At 42.3% G+C, this 9,499-nt stretch overlaps 1 non-coding gene across 1 annotated transcript; it reads left to right on the forward strand.

The window, feature by feature from the left end:
- Positions 1 to 2,766: 2,766 nt before the first annotated feature.
- Positions 2,767 to 2,841, forward strand: Trnat-ugu (transfer RNA threonine (anticodon UGU)). Its single transcript has one exon. It is a non-coding gene; the product is annotated as a tRNA-Thr (tRNA).
- The last annotated feature ends 6,658 nt before the right edge of the window (positions 2,842 to 9,499 follow it).

Genomic DNA, 9,499 nt, shown 5'->3' on the forward strand with positions numbered 1-9,499 from the left:
GGTCAATTGTCCTTACATACACAGCCTTTTCAATAATTTTAGCAAACACTGATGGAATAGAAATAGGTCTAAAATTGTCGACATTATCCCTTTCTCCCTTTTAATAAAGCGGATTTACTACTGAGTACTTTAATCGTTCAAGAAACTGACCATTCCTAAAGGGAAAATTACAGATGTGGCTAAATACAGGGTAACATGTGCAGCACAGTAATATTCTGCTAGGCACTCCATCATATCCATGAGAGTCCTTAGTATTCAGTGATTTAATTATTGACTCAATCTCCCCCTTGTCTGTATCACAGAGGAGTATTTCAGACATTTGCCAAGGAAGTTATATGATTCCCTGTAGAAACTAAATTTTTATTTATTTCACCAGCAATCCTCAGGAAATGATTATTAAATACTGTACATATATCTGATTTATCAGTAACAGAAATATTTTTACTACGAACTGGCTTTATATCGTCGATCTTGTGCTGCTGACCAGACTCTTCCTTCACAACTGACCATATGGTTTTAATTTTATCCTGTGAATTAGCTATTCTATTTGCATACCACATACTCTTTGCCTTCCTAATAACATTTTTAAGCGCCTTACAATACTGTTTATAATGGGCTACTGTAGCTTGATTGTGATCACTTCTGATATTTTGATATTATTCCCACTTTGTTCTACATGATATCCTTATCCCACTAGTCAGCCACCCAGACAGCCTATTACTGCTAGTACCTCGTTTATAACGTTCTAATGGGAAGCAACTCTCAAAGAGCATGAGAAATGTGTTAAGGAAAGGATTATATTTATCGTCTATGTTATCGGCACTATGAACATCCTGCCACTCTTTTTACTTGACAAGGTTAAAAAACTCTCTATCACTGTTGGATTATCTTTCCTACATAGTTTGTAATTACATGTGATATTTGAGTACAAAAGCCTTTTAGTGTTAAAATCTGTACATCATGGTCTGAAAGGCCATTTACCCTTTTACTAACAGAATGCCCATCTAGTAACGAAGAATGAATAAAAATATTATTTATGGCTGTGCTACTGTTCCCCTGCACCCTAGTCGGAAAAAACACCGTCTGCATCAGATCATATAAATTTAGGAGATCTACCAACATCCTTTTTCTTGCACCATCATATACAAAATTAATATTGAAGTCACCACATATAACTAATTTCTGGTATTTCCTACAAAGTGAATCAAGAACCCTCTTTAGCTTGAGCAGAAATGCTCTGAAGTCAGAGTTAGGCGACGTATAAACAACAACAATTAGAAGTTTAGTTTCACTAAATTCAACTGCCCCTGCACAACATTCAAATATATGTTCACTGCAGTGCTGTGATACGCCTATGGACTCGGATGGTATACTGTTCTTTCCATACACCACCCAATGAACTCTTTGAAAAACAGCCAGATCTGTATCCTGGGAAAGAATAAAAAACAAGTATCTTGGGTTAGTTAAGAATATTTTACTCCTTTCTATTTGTAACAAAAAGCCGTTCGTTCAGAGTATTTTCGGTATTTATTAAAACACTAAAATAGCGTTTTAACCTGTTGAGACACTTGAAGCCTCATACTTGCGTTTAAAAAGCCGAAACTGCTACGGTCGCAGGTTCGAATCCTGTCTCGGGCATGGATGTGTGTGATGTCCTTAGGTTAGTTAGGTTTAAGTAGTTCTAAGTTCTAGGGGACTGATGACCACAGCTGTTAAGTCCCATAGTGCTCAGAGCCATTTGAACCATTTTTTAAAAAGCCAAAAGAGATAAGAAATAGTTTGATGCATATTGTTTGGAGACCAGTGGAATGGTTCTTACTTCTTTGTGTGTGTTTGGTCTTGTTGGTGCCTGAGGATTCCTGGTAGTATTATACTACTTTCCACAATTAGTGAGCAGAAAATGCATGTCCTTTAGTTAGGTTTTAAGTTTTGCCTGAAATACTTTTATGGGATATTTTTCTATTTCTGAAATACCTCTTTCGGCGAATAAACTAACTGTGTTATGCTTCTTTCATTGTACGCATACTGTTCCACTTGTCTGCCTTGGTAATTATGGCCTCATTCCCAAACAATCAAGGAAGTGATTGAATCTGGAGCATGACTTAAACGATTTACATTGGCCAACACCAACGATAAGGATATTTTGAAAGAAGCAAAAATAATCGTATCACTGATCTTTTTTTTTATAAATGAAGAAATACGAAGGACGACCAAAAACGTACAAACATCGCAGAAATGCATTATTGAACATAAATGAAGATGATAGCCAAGCCAGCATGTTGCGCTGCTGTATTTGATCACGTACGGCATCTGTGCAACATTCTCAATACGCTACAAGTATTCGTTGCGGTCAGAACAATATTCCGTGTGATTGTGACTGCATTGTGTCGGAGAATTCAACTGCGTAACCGTATCGAAGATGAAGTGTATCAACGCCTGCTTGCAGCTAGGGTGTCTATTTAATTATCATTTCATTTCTAGCAAAGCTGCATGGTCATCCACGGTAACTGTTCTTTCGGGAACAGATACTACCGTCATATATATAGTTAAAAAAATGGGTTCCCGGCCTTTGACCTTCTTGTGCGAACGCACACGCTATGTCCGAACTCGTACGGGACTTGGTAGATTAATCTGCCACGAGTAATGAGTATGATGGGCAAACATCTATTAGGCGCACTACGAATGTAGTGTTGTGGACATGTCGGGAATGTGGATCTCACGGGGAGCGTGCAAGGGATAAGTCCCTGCAGACGCACTATCCTCTGTGCCCGCGGTGGCTCAGATGGATAGAGCGTCTGCCATGTAAGCAGGAGATCCCGGGTTCGAGTCCCGGTTGGGGCACACATTTTCAACATGTCCCCAATGAAGTGTATCAACGCCTGCTTGCAGCTAGGGTGTCTATTTAATTATCATTTCGTATCGAAGATTGTATACAGGGAAAGCAGAGAAGCATCCCCCGGTAACCCACAACGCGGGTGTATGTGTGTACTAAATGATCGTCATGGACGGTTGTTGAAGAGAATTATGGCGATAAATAGGAGGATTACAGCTGCAGAAGTCACTGAAGAACTGATTGTCGCACTCGAGGACCATGTCCGCGACAAAACAATGCTAAGGGAGTTCCATGAGTAGGGAACTGCAAGGCGAACTGGAATTCCAAAACCTTACATCAGTTGATGTGAACGCCAGTACCGAAGCTATAAAACTTGGACTATAGGGCAGTGAAGAGTGTCTTTTGGTTGGATGAGTCTTGTTTCACACTGTTTCCAACTTCTGGTCGAGTTTACCTCCCAAGAGTGAAACACGGAGGGCCGGTCTGTGTGGCCGAGCGGTTCTAGGCGCTTCAGTCTGGAACCGCGCGACCATTACGGTCGCAGGTTCGAATCCTGCCTCGGGCATGTATGTGTGTGATGTCCTTAGGTTAGTTAGGTTTAAGTAGTTCTAAGTTATAGGGGACTGATGACCTCAGATGTTAAGTCCCATAGTGCTCAGAGCCATTTGAAACATTTTTGAAACACGGAGGTGGTTCAGTGACAGTTTGAACAAACATATTGTGGCCCCCTGGTTACTCTACAACGTCGCATTACTGCTAGTGATTAAACGGCCACTTTGGCTGATCAAGTCCACCCCACGGTACAGTGATTGTTCTATAACGGTGATGCTGTCTCCAGAGATGAGAAGGGCCCTATTCACACAGTTTGTCTCGCCCAGATCTACCCTGGCCTGCATAGTCACCAGATCTCAATATTGTTGAGCCCTTGTAGTTGACTTTGGAGAGAAGCGTGCGTGATCCGTAGCTATCACCCTTACTTAGACTTCGCAATATTTCACAGGAATAATGATATAAGATGCCTTGAAAACCTTATAGACCTATATTAAGAGGGCAGTTCAATAAGTAATGCAACACATTTTTTTCTGAAACAGGGGTTGTTTTATTCAGCATTGAAATACTCCAGGTTATTCCCCAATCTTTTAGCTACACAACACTATTTTTCAACGTAATCTCCATTCAATGCTACGGCCTTACGCCACCTTGAAATGAGGGCCTGTATGCCTGCACGGTACGATTCCACTGGTCGATGTCGGAGCCAACGTCGTACTGCATCAATAACTTCTTCATCATCTGCGTAGTGCGTCCCACGGATTGCGTCCTTCATTGGGCCAAACATATGGAAATCCGACGGTGCGAGATCGGGGCTGTAGGGTGCATGAGGAAGAACAGTCCACTGAAGTTTTGTGAGCTCCTCTCGGGTGCGAAGACTTGTGTGAGGTCTTGCGTTGTCATGAAAAAGGAGAAGTTCGTTCAGATTTTTGTGCCTACGAACACGCTGAAGTCGTTTCTTCAATTTCTGAAGAGTAGCACAATACACTTCAGAGTTGATCGTTTGACCATTGGGAAGGACATCGAACAGAATAACCCCTTCAGCGTCCCAGAAGACTGTAACCATGACTTTACCGGCTGAGGGTATGGCTTTAAACTTTTTCTTGGTAGGGGAGTGGGTGTGGCGCCACTCCATTGATTGCCGTTTTGTTTCAGGTTCGAAGTGATGAACCCATGTTTCATCGCCTGTAACAATCTTTGACAAGAAATTGTCACCCTCAGCCACATGACGAGCAAGCAATTCCGCACAGATGGTTCTCCTTTGCTCTTTATGGTGTTCGGTTAGACAACGAGGGACCCAGCGGGAACAAACCTTTGAATATCCCAACTGGTGAACAATTGTGACAGCACTACCAACAGAGATGTCAAGTTGAGCACTGAGTTGTTTGATGGTGATCCGTCGATCATCTCGAACGAGTGTGTTCGCACGCTCCGCCATTGCAGGAGTCACAGCTGTGCACGGCCGGCCCGCACGCGGGAGATCAGACAGTCTTGCTTGACCTAGCGGCGATGATGACACACGCTTTGCCCAACGACTCACCGTGCTTTTGTCCACTGCCAGATCACCGTAGACATTCTGCAAGCGCCTATGAATATCTGAGATGCCCTGGTTTTCCGCCAAAAGAAACTCGATCACTGCCCGTTATTTGCAACGCAAATCCGTTACAGACGCCATTTTAACAGCTCCGTACAGCGCTGCCACCTGTCGGAAGTCAATGAAACTATACGACACGAAGCGGGAATGTTTGAAAATATTCCACAAGAAATTTCCGGTTTTTTCAACCAAAATTGGCCGAGAAAAAAAAATGTGTTGCATTACTTACTGAACTGCCCTCGTAATTATTTCTGGACGACTGGAATCTGTTCTGAATGGCATCGAGTTTGCTACATCAATTTAGGCATGGTACAGTATTATATTTTTCATGTTTCCATGTCTTTTTCAACCCCTTGTACATCACTTTTCTTTGTATGAACGTTAACTGAGTATTATTTCAGTTTAGTGGTGATGATGATATTGATGATGTGTTCTGCCCATTAGACAAGCCCATCACTGCGAATTCAGCATTCTCAGTCCTCTCATCTTTCTGCCATCCTCTTCGTAGCTGTGTATGATACATTTATCTTGATGTCAATTAACTGGTACAATATTTTTCCTCTCGTCTCTTCCCAGTCACTGTTATTTCTAGTACATTTTTTACTTACAGTGTTTTCTGACCTAGTGACCTACCAATTTCTACTTGTTATACCATTTGTTTCCTGATTTTGTTTTTCGTTATTCAACTCTCGTAATGCAGTCTCATCCCTTATTTTATCTCCTCCTTTCACATTTTCCAGTCTTCTTCAGACCCACATCTCAATAGCCTCTACGTATATATTCTTCTCCGCTGCAGTGTCCATGTTTCGACACCATACATGACATTAGCCACTCTAGATTCGCTTGAAGAAAATAAATACCGACAGCCGTAATTTTATTAATTATTTTACTTCAGCATCAGTTTCGGTGCGTCATTGGCATCACCTTTAGGCTCTTATACATGTAGCTAGATAAATCATCTAAACGTCTGTGCTATTAAAGGGATCACTAATTTCATCTGGCTTCTGTAAATTTCTGAAATTCCTCTGTGGAAAAGAACTCTCCACGCCTAGAGAGGGTGGAGAAACGTGGTAGAATACAAGTATTGAACAGAAAGACAAGAATCTGATGTGACTCACTGAGTTACAGAACGAGAAAGGAGGGTAACCGAGAGTGGAAGTGAACGTTTGCATCGTCGTTTGTCAGAAAGAAATGACCATACTTGTTAATTTTGACTGAGAAGCTATGTATATGACAAAAAAGCTTCAACTTTTTCTTAAATGTAACAGTGCATTGAATTGTTATTGAGTGCAGGGTAGCTTGTTCCAGAGGTAGACAGCGTAGGAGAGAAGGAGTTTGCGAACTTTTTTGCTTTGTAAGGTGGGTATAGAGAGCACACTATCATCATCATCATCATCATCATCATCATCATCATCAATTCAATCATTAGATGATGTGGCCGAGTTGTGGATTCAGGTAGGCTTTCAGAAGTCTTCTCCAAGTGGGACGGTCTTGGGCAGTTCTCTGCCAGGTGTTACCAGCGATCTTCTTGATGTCTTTGTCCCATCTGTCTGGTGGTCTTCCTCTAGGCCTCCGGTGCTCTCTCGGACTCCAGTACTAGCTTCGTCCATCTGTTGTCTTTTCTTCTTGCAACGTGGCCAGCCCACTGCCATTTCAAGGAACCTACTCTCTCTAAGATGTCATTAACCTTCGTCACAGACCGGATGTCATCTGCCCTTTTCCTGTCCTTTCTTGTATAGCCCAGCATTGATCTCTCCATGGCTCTCTGTGCTGTCCTAAGTTTCCCTTTTGTGAGTGAGTTCAGTGTCCATGTCTCGCAGCCATACGTCATCACAGGAAAAATGCATTGATCAAATACTGCTTTCTTCAGATTTACTGGCATTTTTGATCTGAATATTTTTGAATTCTTCCCAAATGCTTGCCAGCCAAGCTTGATGCGTCGATAGATTTCTGGCCTTATGTCTCCCTTCATATTTATAATCTGGTCAAGGTAGACATATTCACTGACCTCTTCTAGTAGACTGTCCTTGACTTTCACATCTCCAGCTGGGACCCATTTGTTGGATATTACTTTTGTTTTGGAAAGGTTCATGTTCAAGCCAAGCAGCTGACATTCCGATGCAAGATCGGAATGTCAGCTGGTTGGCTTGAACATGAACCTTTCCAAAACAAAAGTAATATCCAACAAATGGGTCCCAGCTGGAGATGTGAAAGTCAAGGACAGTCTACTAGAAGAGGTCAGTGAATATGTCTACCTTGGCCAGATTATAAATATGAAGGGAGACATATATAAGTGAGAAATTGTTTTGTGATTATGATAGGATGACAGGCAATTGATGCCTGATGCTACACTTTGAGGTGCATTTGTACTGAGGAGCCGCTAAAGTGGACATAGTGTATTGTAATCATGTAACTTGGCTGGCCACAACCACTCTAACTCGGGATATGAAACAATGACTCTCAAATAGACAGATCTTGCAGGTGTACAGTGTGATATGTATAGTTCCACGGAAATATCTATACAGAGACAGGTAGACACAATACAACAACTTATTTTCTGGAACATAACTTTAAGAAAGTCTTCAATGTATTATAGAAGCAAAGTTCCTTCAAGTCCAAAATTAAACGAAGTTCTTCCACAATCGGAAAATAAGCAATACTTCTCCTATGAAGACAAAATGAAAGTTCCTGAATAAAAAGATAGTTAAGTTCCTCTCACTATTCTCCATATTAAAAACAACAGGAAGAGGCACTGATGGAAGCCTATACATTGTTAGTGCATGCGGGATCTTAATTTGAATAGTATTGTCCTGGAGTTGAGAACAAACATGCAGTTTGATCATTTAACAATAAATCTTGCAGTGGATGCTTGGGGATTGAAAGCCACGTACAGCTATTAGGGAAAGGAACATCTCGAAGCATTTACTGGGGACAGAACGCTGGGCCAAAGAATTTCTCGCACCCGTGTGCTGACAACGCATTCGGTCCAAGAGGCGAAAAAATGGCCTCCCTGGACTAACGTATAACGCGCGTCTTGCCACAACAGGGGCAGGGGGTACAAGAGAAATCTACGTCGCTCAGCCAACGCGTTGCGACAGTTTCGTAAATGCCCTTTGTGAGCAAGGATGCTGGACATAAAAATTCACGAGTTTCCATGTTCACTGTTGACTGGACGCTATCGAGGGAGCCGTCGGTGGTGTCCTCTCTCGGCGTGCAGAGTTTTTTTTGGGAAGCCTGAGGCCTTTGAAACAATTTTAGAAGCAACGTGACATTTATGGCAGCTCTGAAATGATATATATTGGGATACAAAAGCATTTCTCTTAGTTTAGCAGGGGACCTTGGTTGGACACACTGTAACGTTCAGGCGGTCCAGATAATGATCTCCACGATAAATGTGTTGTTCACTTTAGAGTTACATGGAAATTCAAAACACCCAGCCTAAGATGGTCGTGGAAAAAAAAGCAAGTAGGGAGCACAACGTGAGTCAGGGATTGGTTGCTTCTCCTGAAAAGAGGAGATTATCATTAACTTTGATTGGGATTGGCTGAGAGTAGAACAGATGAGTTAGAGAGGAGACATGGAGCTTGTGGAGTCTTGACTGACACAAGACCCTGTGGAGTAGTTGTGTGAGTGCTTTTGTGGAGTTTACCGAGGTTTGATGGAAAGTGAGGTGAAGAGAAACTTGGTCTTCTAATTAAGACTCTGGTCTGGAGTGGGTCTCCTGATTCAGACTCTGGCCTGGAAAAGGTCCTGGTCTCGGCTTTTGTTATGAGTGTGATGCGCTTAGAATACTTGCTCTGAGAATGAATTCGCACAAGCACTGCTCTTGACTGGTATGACTGGCGAACAAGAGTGTCACATGCTGGAGTCTGCCGAGATTACAGTGCTCAATGAGAGAGTAATTGAGATCAGTCTAATAGATCGCCTGCCGAGACTTTGCGTATTTAGCGCCTGCGATACGGAATTACATGTGCTACACTCCGCTGTTCTGCAGATGCTGGAACCACAACCGTCACCTGAGACAGCGCCATACATCGAGAGAAGGGGTATCGTATTGCTGCTGCTCCAGTTTGTTATGACAGACGGGATCACAATCTCACAACTTGTTCTCAACTGCACCAACGTAGTACAACTTATGTGTACAATAAACCCGTCAAAGTCTTTTGCGTTATCCACGTTTTCAACCAGAGTAAATAGTTCAATCAGACAAACCATAGTCTTTGCCAACCACTCACCACCCAAGGGAGTATTAACTTTTCGTTGCATATTGTACTGAGATCAGATCATGTTTCATTTCTTGCCATTTCGCGTAACATGCATCCTTTTGTCCTATTTTGTAATCAATAAACTTGTGCCAAAATGGTTCAAATGGCTCTGAGCACTATGGGACTTAACATCTTAGGTCATCAGTCCCCTAGAACTTAGAACTACTTAAACCTAACTAACCTAAGGACATCACACACATCCATGCCCGAGGCAGGATTCGAACCTGCGACCGTAGCAGTCCCGCGGTTCCAGACTGC

Source organism: Schistocerca nitens, chromosome 4 (genome assembly GCF_023898315.1).
Source record: "Schistocerca nitens isolate TAMUIC-IGC-003100 chromosome 4, iqSchNite1.1, whole genome shotgun sequence".
Lineage (NCBI taxonomy): Eukaryota > Metazoa > Arthropoda > Insecta > Orthoptera > Acrididae > Schistocerca > Schistocerca nitens.